The sequence below is a fragment of the Drosophila biarmipes genome, unplaced genomic scaffold (genome assembly GCF_025231255.1).
Source record: "Drosophila biarmipes strain raj3 unplaced genomic scaffold, RU_DBia_V1.1 ptg000016l, whole genome shotgun sequence".
Taxonomy (NCBI): Eukaryota; Metazoa; Arthropoda; class Insecta; order Diptera; family Drosophilidae; genus Drosophila; species Drosophila biarmipes.
Window position 1 is genome coordinate 542,503 of NW_026114534.1, and position 9,998 is coordinate 552,500.

At 47.4% G+C, this 9,998-nt stretch overlaps 1 pseudogene; it reads right to left on the reverse strand.

Annotated features, from left to right (window-relative positions):
- Window positions 1-532: 532 nt before the first annotated feature.
- Window positions 533-9,991, reverse strand: LOC127011974 (large subunit ribosomal RNA; annotated as a pseudogene).
- Between the last annotated feature and the right edge of the window lie 7 nt (window positions 9,992-9,998).

A 9,998-nucleotide genomic window follows, 5' to 3' on the forward strand; every position in this document is an offset into this window, starting at 1 on the left:
TATGTTTGCCAATCTTCGCGTCACTAATAAGATGACGATTCATATTATTATTAGATGGTCGAGTTGTACTTATATTGATATGTTAATCAAATTGGTCTCTTACTTGAAAATCTAGACCTTAGGAATATTTTTATATTATATGTTTGCCAATCTTCGCGTCACTAATAAGATGACGATTCATATTGTTATTATTAGATGGTCGAGTTGTACTTATATTGATATGTTAATCAAATTGGTCTCTTACTTGAAAATCTAGACCTTAGGAATATTTTTATATTATATGTTTGCCAATCTTCGCGTCACTAATAAGATGACGATTCATATTGTTATTATTAGATGGTCGAGTTGTACTTATATTGATATGTTAATCAAATTGGTCTCTTACTTGAAAATCTAGACCTTAGGAATGTAATATATAAAGGATTAAAAATTCGCCACAAAGCCAAGCAAACAATCAATGCATACAAATAGATTGTTGGTTGAACTTTATATAAGAAGTTCAACACAACAAATAAATTATGCAATTTTATTATCGAATCATCAAGCAAAGGATAAGCTTCAGTGGATCGCAGTATGGCAGCTGCTCAACCACTTACAACACCTTGCCTGTTACAAAAGTCGTTTACAATTGATTCTAGGCTTTGTCATTGTATTAAATAATGCTTTTATATGTAACTAGCGCGGCATCAGGTGATCAAAGATCCTCCCAATTTACTATGTTACAAATTACATTGGCATCACATCCATTGTCGTTTAAAAAGTAAATTATAAACTTTAAATGGTTTAGAAGCCATACAATGCAAATTGCCCCTTATTTATCATTGCAGTCCAGCACGGATACGACCTTAGAGGCGTTCAGGCATAATCCAACGGACGTAGCGTCATACCACTGTTCGCTCGAACAAGTATTGTGCCATTGGTCCGTACCTGCGGTTCCTCTCGTACTACGCAGGAATGCTGTCGCAACAACGTTTTGTCATTAGTAGGGTAAAACTAACCTGTCTCACGACGGTCTAAACCCAGCTCACGTTCCCTTGCATGGGTGAACAATCCAACGCTTGGTGAATTTTGCTTCACAATGATAGGAAGAGCCGACATCGAAGGATCAAAAAGCGACGTCGCTATGAACGCTTGGCCGCCACAAGCCAGTTATCCCTATGGTAACTTTTCTGACACCTCTTGTTAAAAACTCTTTAAACCAAAAGGATCGATAGGCCGAGCTTTTGCTGTCCCTGTGTGTACTGAACACCGAGATCAAGTCAGCATTTGCCCTTTTGCTCTATGTGTGGTTTCTGTCCGCACTGAGCTGGCCTTGGGACACCTCCGTTATTATTTGAGAGATGTACCGCCCCAGTCAAACTCCCTACCTGGCAATGTCCTTGAATTGGATCATACCTGAGTAATTGGAGTTATACCAAATTTTCAAATCAAAAATACATAAATGCACCGTTTTATTAAAGAATTTGTTTGCGATTATATAACAAACTCGTGATACTTTGATCAAGAAGCTTGCATCAAAACCCAATACCATAAGATATAATAAATATATCCGTATAATGGCTAGGAAATGATACACGTTCCATTTAATCAAGTAAGTAAGGAAACAATAAGAGTAGTGGTATTTCATTGGCGATACCAAACCGAGGTCTAATATCTCCCACTTATTCTACACCTCTTATGTCTCCTTACACTGCCAGATTAGAGTCAAGCTCAAAAGGGTCTTCTTTCCCCGCTAATTATTCCAAGCCCGTTCCCTTGGCTGTGGTTTCGCTAGATAGTAGATAGGGACAGGTGTGTCTCGGATCCCTCCGAACTTATTTAACGTGACGTGTTCCGCACTGAAGGGATTACAGCCACGGCATTCTAATATACCCACAAGGGAGTATATAATGCAAGGGTCTGGGTTAAGCGCCAAACCAACGCCCTGGACTAGAAGCTATAGCTATGTACATAGCAACCACCCCAGTAGCAATTTAAGTACTTGCTTGTCGGGCAAGCACTCCCCCTTGCATAGGGGCGAGATCTATCTAAAATCTCTACTGTTCTTTGGGTCGCAGCACCCGAGTTGTATTAACGCAACATCCACGTCGAGCCCGGGGACTCTACCCGCGATATAGGTGTCAACCACAGCCACCACGAAACTCCCACTAGGGGGCCGACCTCAATGAGTAGCCTTGGAGAACCACTCAACCCGTGGCACCGAAATTTCAGGCTCGGTGGGCCTCACCCCTTCAGCTCCGACAAGCTCGGATGGGGCAACCATGTCATATTAGTCGCCTCCTACGACAAGCAATGACAAGCTGTGGCAGTATTCTTCGCCGTTGCCACACGGCAAGGGAGTTTTGGGACTATTGTCCCGGCGCCTGCGGTTCATCCCTCGTCGCTTCCATCCTACGCCTCGAGAAGGCAGCATCAGCAAAAGCTCCTAGGAGACGCATCCGTTCTGGGGTCTCGACTACTCCTGCGACGTTCCATCGTTCTTGGACTCGAACAATGCCAAGGGCATCCAAGTCACGCAAATCGCTATAGAGGCGGCACTCACATAGTACGTGAAGCCAGTCCTCACTCTCCTCTCCACATGAGCATGCGGTTGTGGTGCTGAGGGTTCTACCATGGAGGAAAGCGTTGAACGACCCGTGTCCTGTCAGCAAGAATCCGGCTCTTAAGGTGAAGACAAAGTCCTTCCTCTTGTAGACGAACGCTGCCTCTGGGAAAAACTGGCGAGTCACAAAACCGTGAGCCGCTTGGTCCCATCTGAGTTGCCACTCATTTAGCAGACATTCGTCTAGCAGAGCCATCTTGGATTTCCAGTCCAACACAGACAAGTCCTGTCCATAGAGCCAGTCGCTCTCGTCCAGGGGAACGTGCTTTCTGAGCTTAAACTTCACTGCCATCCTGTGAGCATCTAAATCCATTGGAGGAGCACCAGCAAGCACCTGCAGTGCCACCGTGGACACTGTGCGGCATACCGGTAGGCATCCTAATAGGATGGTCCTCTGGCACGAGGTGAGGAGTCTTAAGGACTTGCCCTTGCTCGCCGCCTTGTACCAGACCGAGGCACCGAAGAGTGCACAGGGGACCATGAGTCCGCTGTATATCGTCCTCTTAGCACGGGAGCTGAGCCCCCAATCGACTCGGAGCACCCGTGCTAGCCCTCCGGCAACTCCAGCCAGCCGATCTCTGAGAGCAGAGATATGCGGGAGAAAGCTCATCCGCTCGCCGACTAAGATGCCAAGGTACCGGCATTTGGTGACGTATGGCAGGCTTGCTCCAGCAAACCGTACCGTCGGTCTCCTAGTGTCTGAAAGATTCCCTTTCAGCAACATGATTGCCGTCTTGCTGGTTGACACACTCACTCCAACCTCAGCTCCCCAGGCTCCCACGATGTCCATCAACTGCTCGCCCTTTCGCTCCAGATCGGCACGGGAATTCCCATCGACGAAAAGTAGCAAGTCATCTGCAAACGCGCTCAGAGCACAATGTGGCTCCAGGCGCTGAAGCAGCACATCCATCAGTAGGTTCCAAATAAATGGACCACTGACGGACCCTTGCGGGCAGCCCCGTGTAACCGACACTGTGGCCGCTTCGTAACTGCTGATGATACTGGCACTTCGACCGGAGAAATAACTTTTCCACAAGTCTATCTCTCGACAGCCGACGTCGATAAGCCGATCCAGCACCGCGTTCCACTCAACATTGTCGAAGGCACCCTTGAAATCAACAAAGATTCCCAGCACCCTCCTCTCGCGGCTGGTGGAAACGGTGTTTTTAGCGTGCATCCACGCATCCTCAACGCAGCGTCCAGGCCGAAATCCAAATTGCCATCTGCAGCCATCCGGTAGCACATCCTTCAGTCGATTCACCATGATCCCTTCCAGCACCTTTCCGAACACTGGCAAAAGGCATATGCCACGATAAGAGGCAGGATCGCTCCTGTCCTTATCTGGCCCCTTTACCAGCGGTATCACTCTCGGGTGTTTACACTCGGCAGGAAAATATCCTTCCGAGAGGCATCGAGAGTACAACTTCGTCAGGTGCTGAGGGATAGCACGCCATACCTCCTTGACGATCCCACCCGTGATGCCGTCCATTCCCGGCGATCGCCGGCTTCTCAGCTTCGCGACGCTGGTTGCCACCTCGAAGGCTTCGAGGGTCGGTGGAGCAGCAGGAGTTATACCCTCACGCACTGTGGATTCCGCAACAGGGAAGAAGTTGCGGAGGAGTATATCTGCGCAGTCGTGCCATGTCGTAAGTAGCGCGCCGTTCGACCTAAGACATCCAAGATCGGTTGTCTTTTTCCGGCCTCGGCATATTCGGTAGGCGTGCCCCCATGGATCATCCTTGTGCCGTCCCACGAAGTCCCGCCAGTTTTGTTCCTTTGTCATCAGGATAAGCTTCTTATACTGGCCTGAGGCAAGCCTTAATCCAGCGGCAAGTCGCTCAACATCGCCGGTGCCACTCCGACGAGCTGCCTGCAGCCTGCGCCTCAGTCTCCTGACCTCTTGGCGCTTGGTACTCAGTTCAGGATTCCACCATATTACGTTTCCCCTTGCTGCAGGTATCCTGCGCCCTATTACCCTGTCGCACACTTCGTGTACGATGGAGCGAAGGGCTGACACATGATCATCCAACGGCGATTCCTCCAGTTCCTCGAGACATTCAGCTACATCCCTTAGTTCTACTCTGAATCTTCGCCAACTTGCATTGGAGAGCCTCCATTGCGGTACCGGAGCTAGGCTCTCAACGGTACTGCTTGGATCTGGAGTAACCTCAACAGTGATGATGTTGTGGTCACTCAGCTCCCAGAAGTCAACTCTCCATTCGTATGTTGCCCACACACGCGCTGCTTCGTTGGTGAAGGTCACGTCGATATCACTTCTGGAGCGGTGATTATCGAACGTGAACACCTGGCTGGCCGTATTAAGCACACAGACACCGCTTGCGATGATCCACTCGTCCATGTGCTGTCCCCGTTCGCGATTCAGACGGTCTCCAGAGTTAGCTGGAGTTTTGCTGAACCACATCGGGGAAACCGCATTCGCATCAAGTCCGAGGATTGTCGGTGTCCTGCTGGCTAGCAGCAGAACCGTATCCAGGTAGTCAGTGTAGGGCTGCAGGGCAGCTGAGTACTGGCAGTATACGGAGGACAGAAAAATGGTGCCGTATTTTCCTGTGACACTCACGCACACTCCATAATCCGTCGTCAATGTCTCGATGGGCATGCAGATGGCAGACGGGTCGTCCACGATGATGGCAGCTTTCTTCCTTTTGTCAGCGAAGATTCTCATGCCTCCAGGGAGTCCAGTGAGACGCTTGCCTGCGTCCACATAGGGCTCCTGAATGAGTGCGAACAGGTGGCCAGCATCTCTCATCCGCTTTGCAAGCTCGATGACAGCGCAACGGCCTCGACCACAATTCGCTTGGATGAAGCTGAACATGTTAATGTCTAGCTTGCACCCTGGCTAGCACAGCGCTATATATCGGGCATCCACCCGAGAGCATATAGTGCCCCGAGGGTAGCCCTTTATGGCGGCAGTTACGGCAGTCCACCGCATTTTTGCACTTCGCCGCGACGTGGTCGTTCTGTCCGCACTGGCGGCAGACCTGGTTTTCTCTAGCGTACCGACACTCGCTGACTTTGTGGTCAAAACCAAGGCATCGGTGGCACGCATAGGTGCGCACTTGAGAGCGGCAGCGGTAAGAGAACCACTTGATATACACCCTCCCGCTTTCGAGAACGGCCAACGCCTGATCATCTACTTCCAGCGTCACGTTTATAGTGGCGCTGTTAGCTGCTGACCAGGGCTTGGTCGCCAGGACTACCGCCTTCTGGAACTCCTTCAGCGACATCTCCTCGAAGTTTTTCTCTTTTAACTCCATCATGAACTCATCCGGCGTCACAGTGGTGTCCACATCCTGTACCGTCACCCTGGGTTTTGCGGCAGTGTTTTTGGACACCTTAAGGCCCACCTCAGCGAATTTTGCGGAGGCAACGATTTTCGACATCTCCGCCTGCAATGGCGTGCGAATAATCGCGCCGCCCCGCTTCAACTCTCGCACCTCATGCACTCTGACGCCCAAAGCAGGCGCTACCTCTTTGCGGACCTTGTCCGCAATTTGCCTCCCTGATAAGGCCGGATCATCACATGCAACGACTGCCGACCAGGTCTCCCGGATTTTCCGCGGTGCGGCTACAGGGGCATAGGGGGCGACAGGGGCAGCAGGTGAGGCGATAAGGTGCGCGCCTCTAGCAGCGGCGGCTGCGTATGAGACGGCCGAGGCAACCGGTGCCTGCTTCTTAAGGCGGTCCTCAAGCACTCCAATCCGTATAAGGAGGGCTGCAACAACCTCCTCGTAGCGGTTGGCTACGGACTGCACCTTCACATTTGTGGCCGGGTTGGCATAGGAGACCATGAACATCCTACCGATCTCCGATCGGATGTCCCCCATCTCGGCAGCGACGGCACCATTACCTCTCCACTCCCTATCCGAGAAGGATTTTAGAGGACTGGCTGGTGCAACGAAGGTCTTCTCGTGTTCAGCAGAGGATGCAGCAGCGGCGGGGGCTGCGGGAGCGGCAGGGGCTGCGGCAAGGGCAGCGACAGGGGCAGCGGCAGCGGCAGCAGCAGGGGCAGCGGCAGCGGCAGCGGCAGCGGCAGGGGCTGTCGCAGTGTCAGCGGCAGTTGCATCCAGTGCCATCAACTTGCACCTAGAGGCGTCCCTCAGCGGCGCTTTATTGCGCTTACCTCTGGGTCGTCCTCTGCCCCCACTGCTTCCCCTACTACTAGCACTCTCACTGCCAGAATCTCCAACATCCATTTTGGGTGGCGCCATCCGCCGGTTATCGGCAGTTCCAACCCAAAAGCTTTTCCACCAAGGACTTACCCCTTTATTATCAGCTGGTCGGAAAGCTCTATCAGCTGATCAGCTGATAAAAGTTTAGCGATGACACAAACCGCACAGCTGTTTTAGGCAAAATGTGCCTAAATAAGCCTAACGCCTCTCTCAAGAGAGCGCCTCTCTCGTGACACACGTGGCGCAATGGAAAATTTCCAATGGGAAAAACCCAATTTCACCCGGTTTCACCACTTTTACACAGGGAAAACACGCGCACTGGGTTCGCAGGCACAAAACACGAATTTTCGTGCTGTTTCTAGCTTCGTATCTGGTCTCTATCAGTCAATATTGGCTACACTCGCGGAGCGTACGGAAAACACGTCTGTTCGCACGAGCAATCTAACACCGACTGAGTAGGGATAGTAGTAGTAGATAGGGACAGTAGGAATCTCGTTAATCCATTCATGCGCGTCACTAATTAGATGACGAGGCATTTGGCTACCTTAAGAGAGTCATAGTTACTCCCGCCGTTGACCCGCGCTTACTTGAATTTCTTCACTTTGACATTCAGAGCACTGGGCAGAAATCACATTGTGTCAACACCCGCTAGGGCCATCACAATGCTTTGTTTTAATTAGACAGTCGGATTCCCCAAGTCCGTGCCAGTTCTGAATTGATTGTTAATTGATAATCGTTATAATTAATAAGAACTAATTGGTTTAACCCAATTAGTATTCTTAAAAATTTTAGCAAGAAAGTTCCACAATTGGCTACGTAACTAAACTATCCGGGGAACAAGTAACTAACATAAATGCTAGAAACTCTATTTACCCAGAACGAGCACATAAACCATGTTATTGTTTCCCAATCAAGCCCGACTATCTCAATCTTCAGAGCCAATCCTTATCCCGAAGTTACGGATCTAATTTGCCGACTTCCCTTACCTACATTATTCTATCGACTAGAGACTCTTCACCTTGGAGACCAGCTGCGGATATTGGTACGGCCTGTTGAGAAGTTTGCGTGTCCCCACCATAAATTTTCAAGGTCCGAGGAGAAAATATCGACACAACAGTATATGTCATGCTCTTCTAGCCCATCTACCATATCTCTCTGCGAAAGACTTCCATGGTAGTACGGCTATAAAACAGAAAAGAAAACTCTTCCGATATCTCTCGACGGCTTCTTTATGGTCGTTCCTGTTGCCAGGATGAGCACGAGGCCCATATTTAATAACAAACGGATACTCAACAGGTTACGGAATTGGAACCGTATTCCCTTTCGTTCAAAATTATTCAAGTATATTAATTTAGCTAGATTTTATATAATATATATATTTGTTTGGCATTTGTATTTTACTTGAAAATTTTCGGCTTTCGCCTTGAACTTAGGACCGACTAACTCGTGATCAACCACTGTTCACACGAAACCCTTCTCCACTTCAGTCCTCCAAGGTCTCATTCGATTATTTGCTACTACCACCAAGATCTGTACCAATGGCAGCTCCATGCAGGCTTACGCCAAACACTTCTACGCATACCATTGTACCTTCCTACTCACTAAAGTTTCAAAATTTATATTACAAGTAATATAAATCATCTACTTTAGCGGTAATGTATAGGTATACAACTTAAGCGCCATCCATTTTAAGGGCTAGTTGCTTCGGCAGGTGAGTTGTTACACACTCCTTAGCGGATTTCGACTTCCATGATCACCGTCCTGCTGTTTTAAGCAACCAACGCCTTTCATGGTATCTGCATGAGTTGTTAATTTGGGCACCGTAACATTACGTTTGGTTCATCCCACAGCGCCAGTTCTGCTTACCAAAAGTGGCCCACTGGGCACATTATATCATAACCTTGAACTTCATATCAAGAAAGTTAAGGTTCTTACCCATTTAAAGTTTGAGAATAGGTTAAGATCGTTTCGACCCTAAGGCCTCTAATCATTCGCTTTACCAGATAAGATTATTTTATATAATATTAAAATGCACCAGCTATCCTGAGGGAAACTTCGGAAGGAACCAGCTACTAGATGGTTCGATTGGTCTTTCGCCCCTATACTCAATTCTGACAATCGATTTGCACGTCAGAACTGTTTCGGTCTTCCATCAGGGTTTCCCCTGACTTCAACCTGATCAAGTATAGTTCACCATCTTTCGGGTCACAGCATATATGCTCAAGGTACGTTCCAGTTAGAGGCATAAATAATATAAATATCATTATACATAACTATATAGAACGCCCCGGGATTGTGTTAATTAGCTATAAATAGTTAAAAAACTAATCCCATTATTAGTCAAGTTAATTACGCTATTAGGTTTATATCCCAATAACTTGCACATATGTTAGACTCCTTGGTCCGTGTTTCAAGACGGGTCCCGAAGGTATCCTGAATCTTTCGCATTGTTAATCCTACAAGTGCATATAATAAACACAAAAATCAATGATAATTATGCCATTATATAATTCCGAAAAATTAACGCACTGTATTCATATAAATCTATCAGCACTTTATCAAATTAATAACATTTATTCTGTGTTAAAATGCAAGCAAATTAATTTGAATAAACTATAAGTTATATTTTATGATAAATTTGGTATGCTAATAGATTACAATGTCCTTATATGGAAAAAATGCACACTATTATCATAATATTGTTTAAATATTACAATTCTAATGATGAATTTTCCATAACGGATATTCAGGTTCATCGGGCTTAACCTCTAAGCAGTTTCACGTACTGTTTAACTCTCTATTCAGAGTTCTTTTCAACTTTCCCTCACGGTACTTGTTTACTATCGGTCTCATGGTTATATTTAGTTTTAGATGGAGTTTACCACCCACTTAGTGCTGCACTATCAAGCAACACGACTCTTTGGAAACATCATCTAGTAATCATTAACGTTATACGGGCCTGGCACCCTCTATGGGTAAATGGCCTCATTTAAGAAGGACTTAAATCGTTAATTTCTCATACTAGAATATTGACGCTCCATACACTGCATCTCACATTTGCCATATAGACAAAGTGACTTAGTGCTGAACTGATTTCTTTTCGCTCGCCGCTACTAAGAAAATCCTTGTTAGTTTCTTTTCCTCCCCTAATTAATATGCTTAAATTCAGGGGGTAGTCCCATATGAGTTGAGGTTGTGTATAA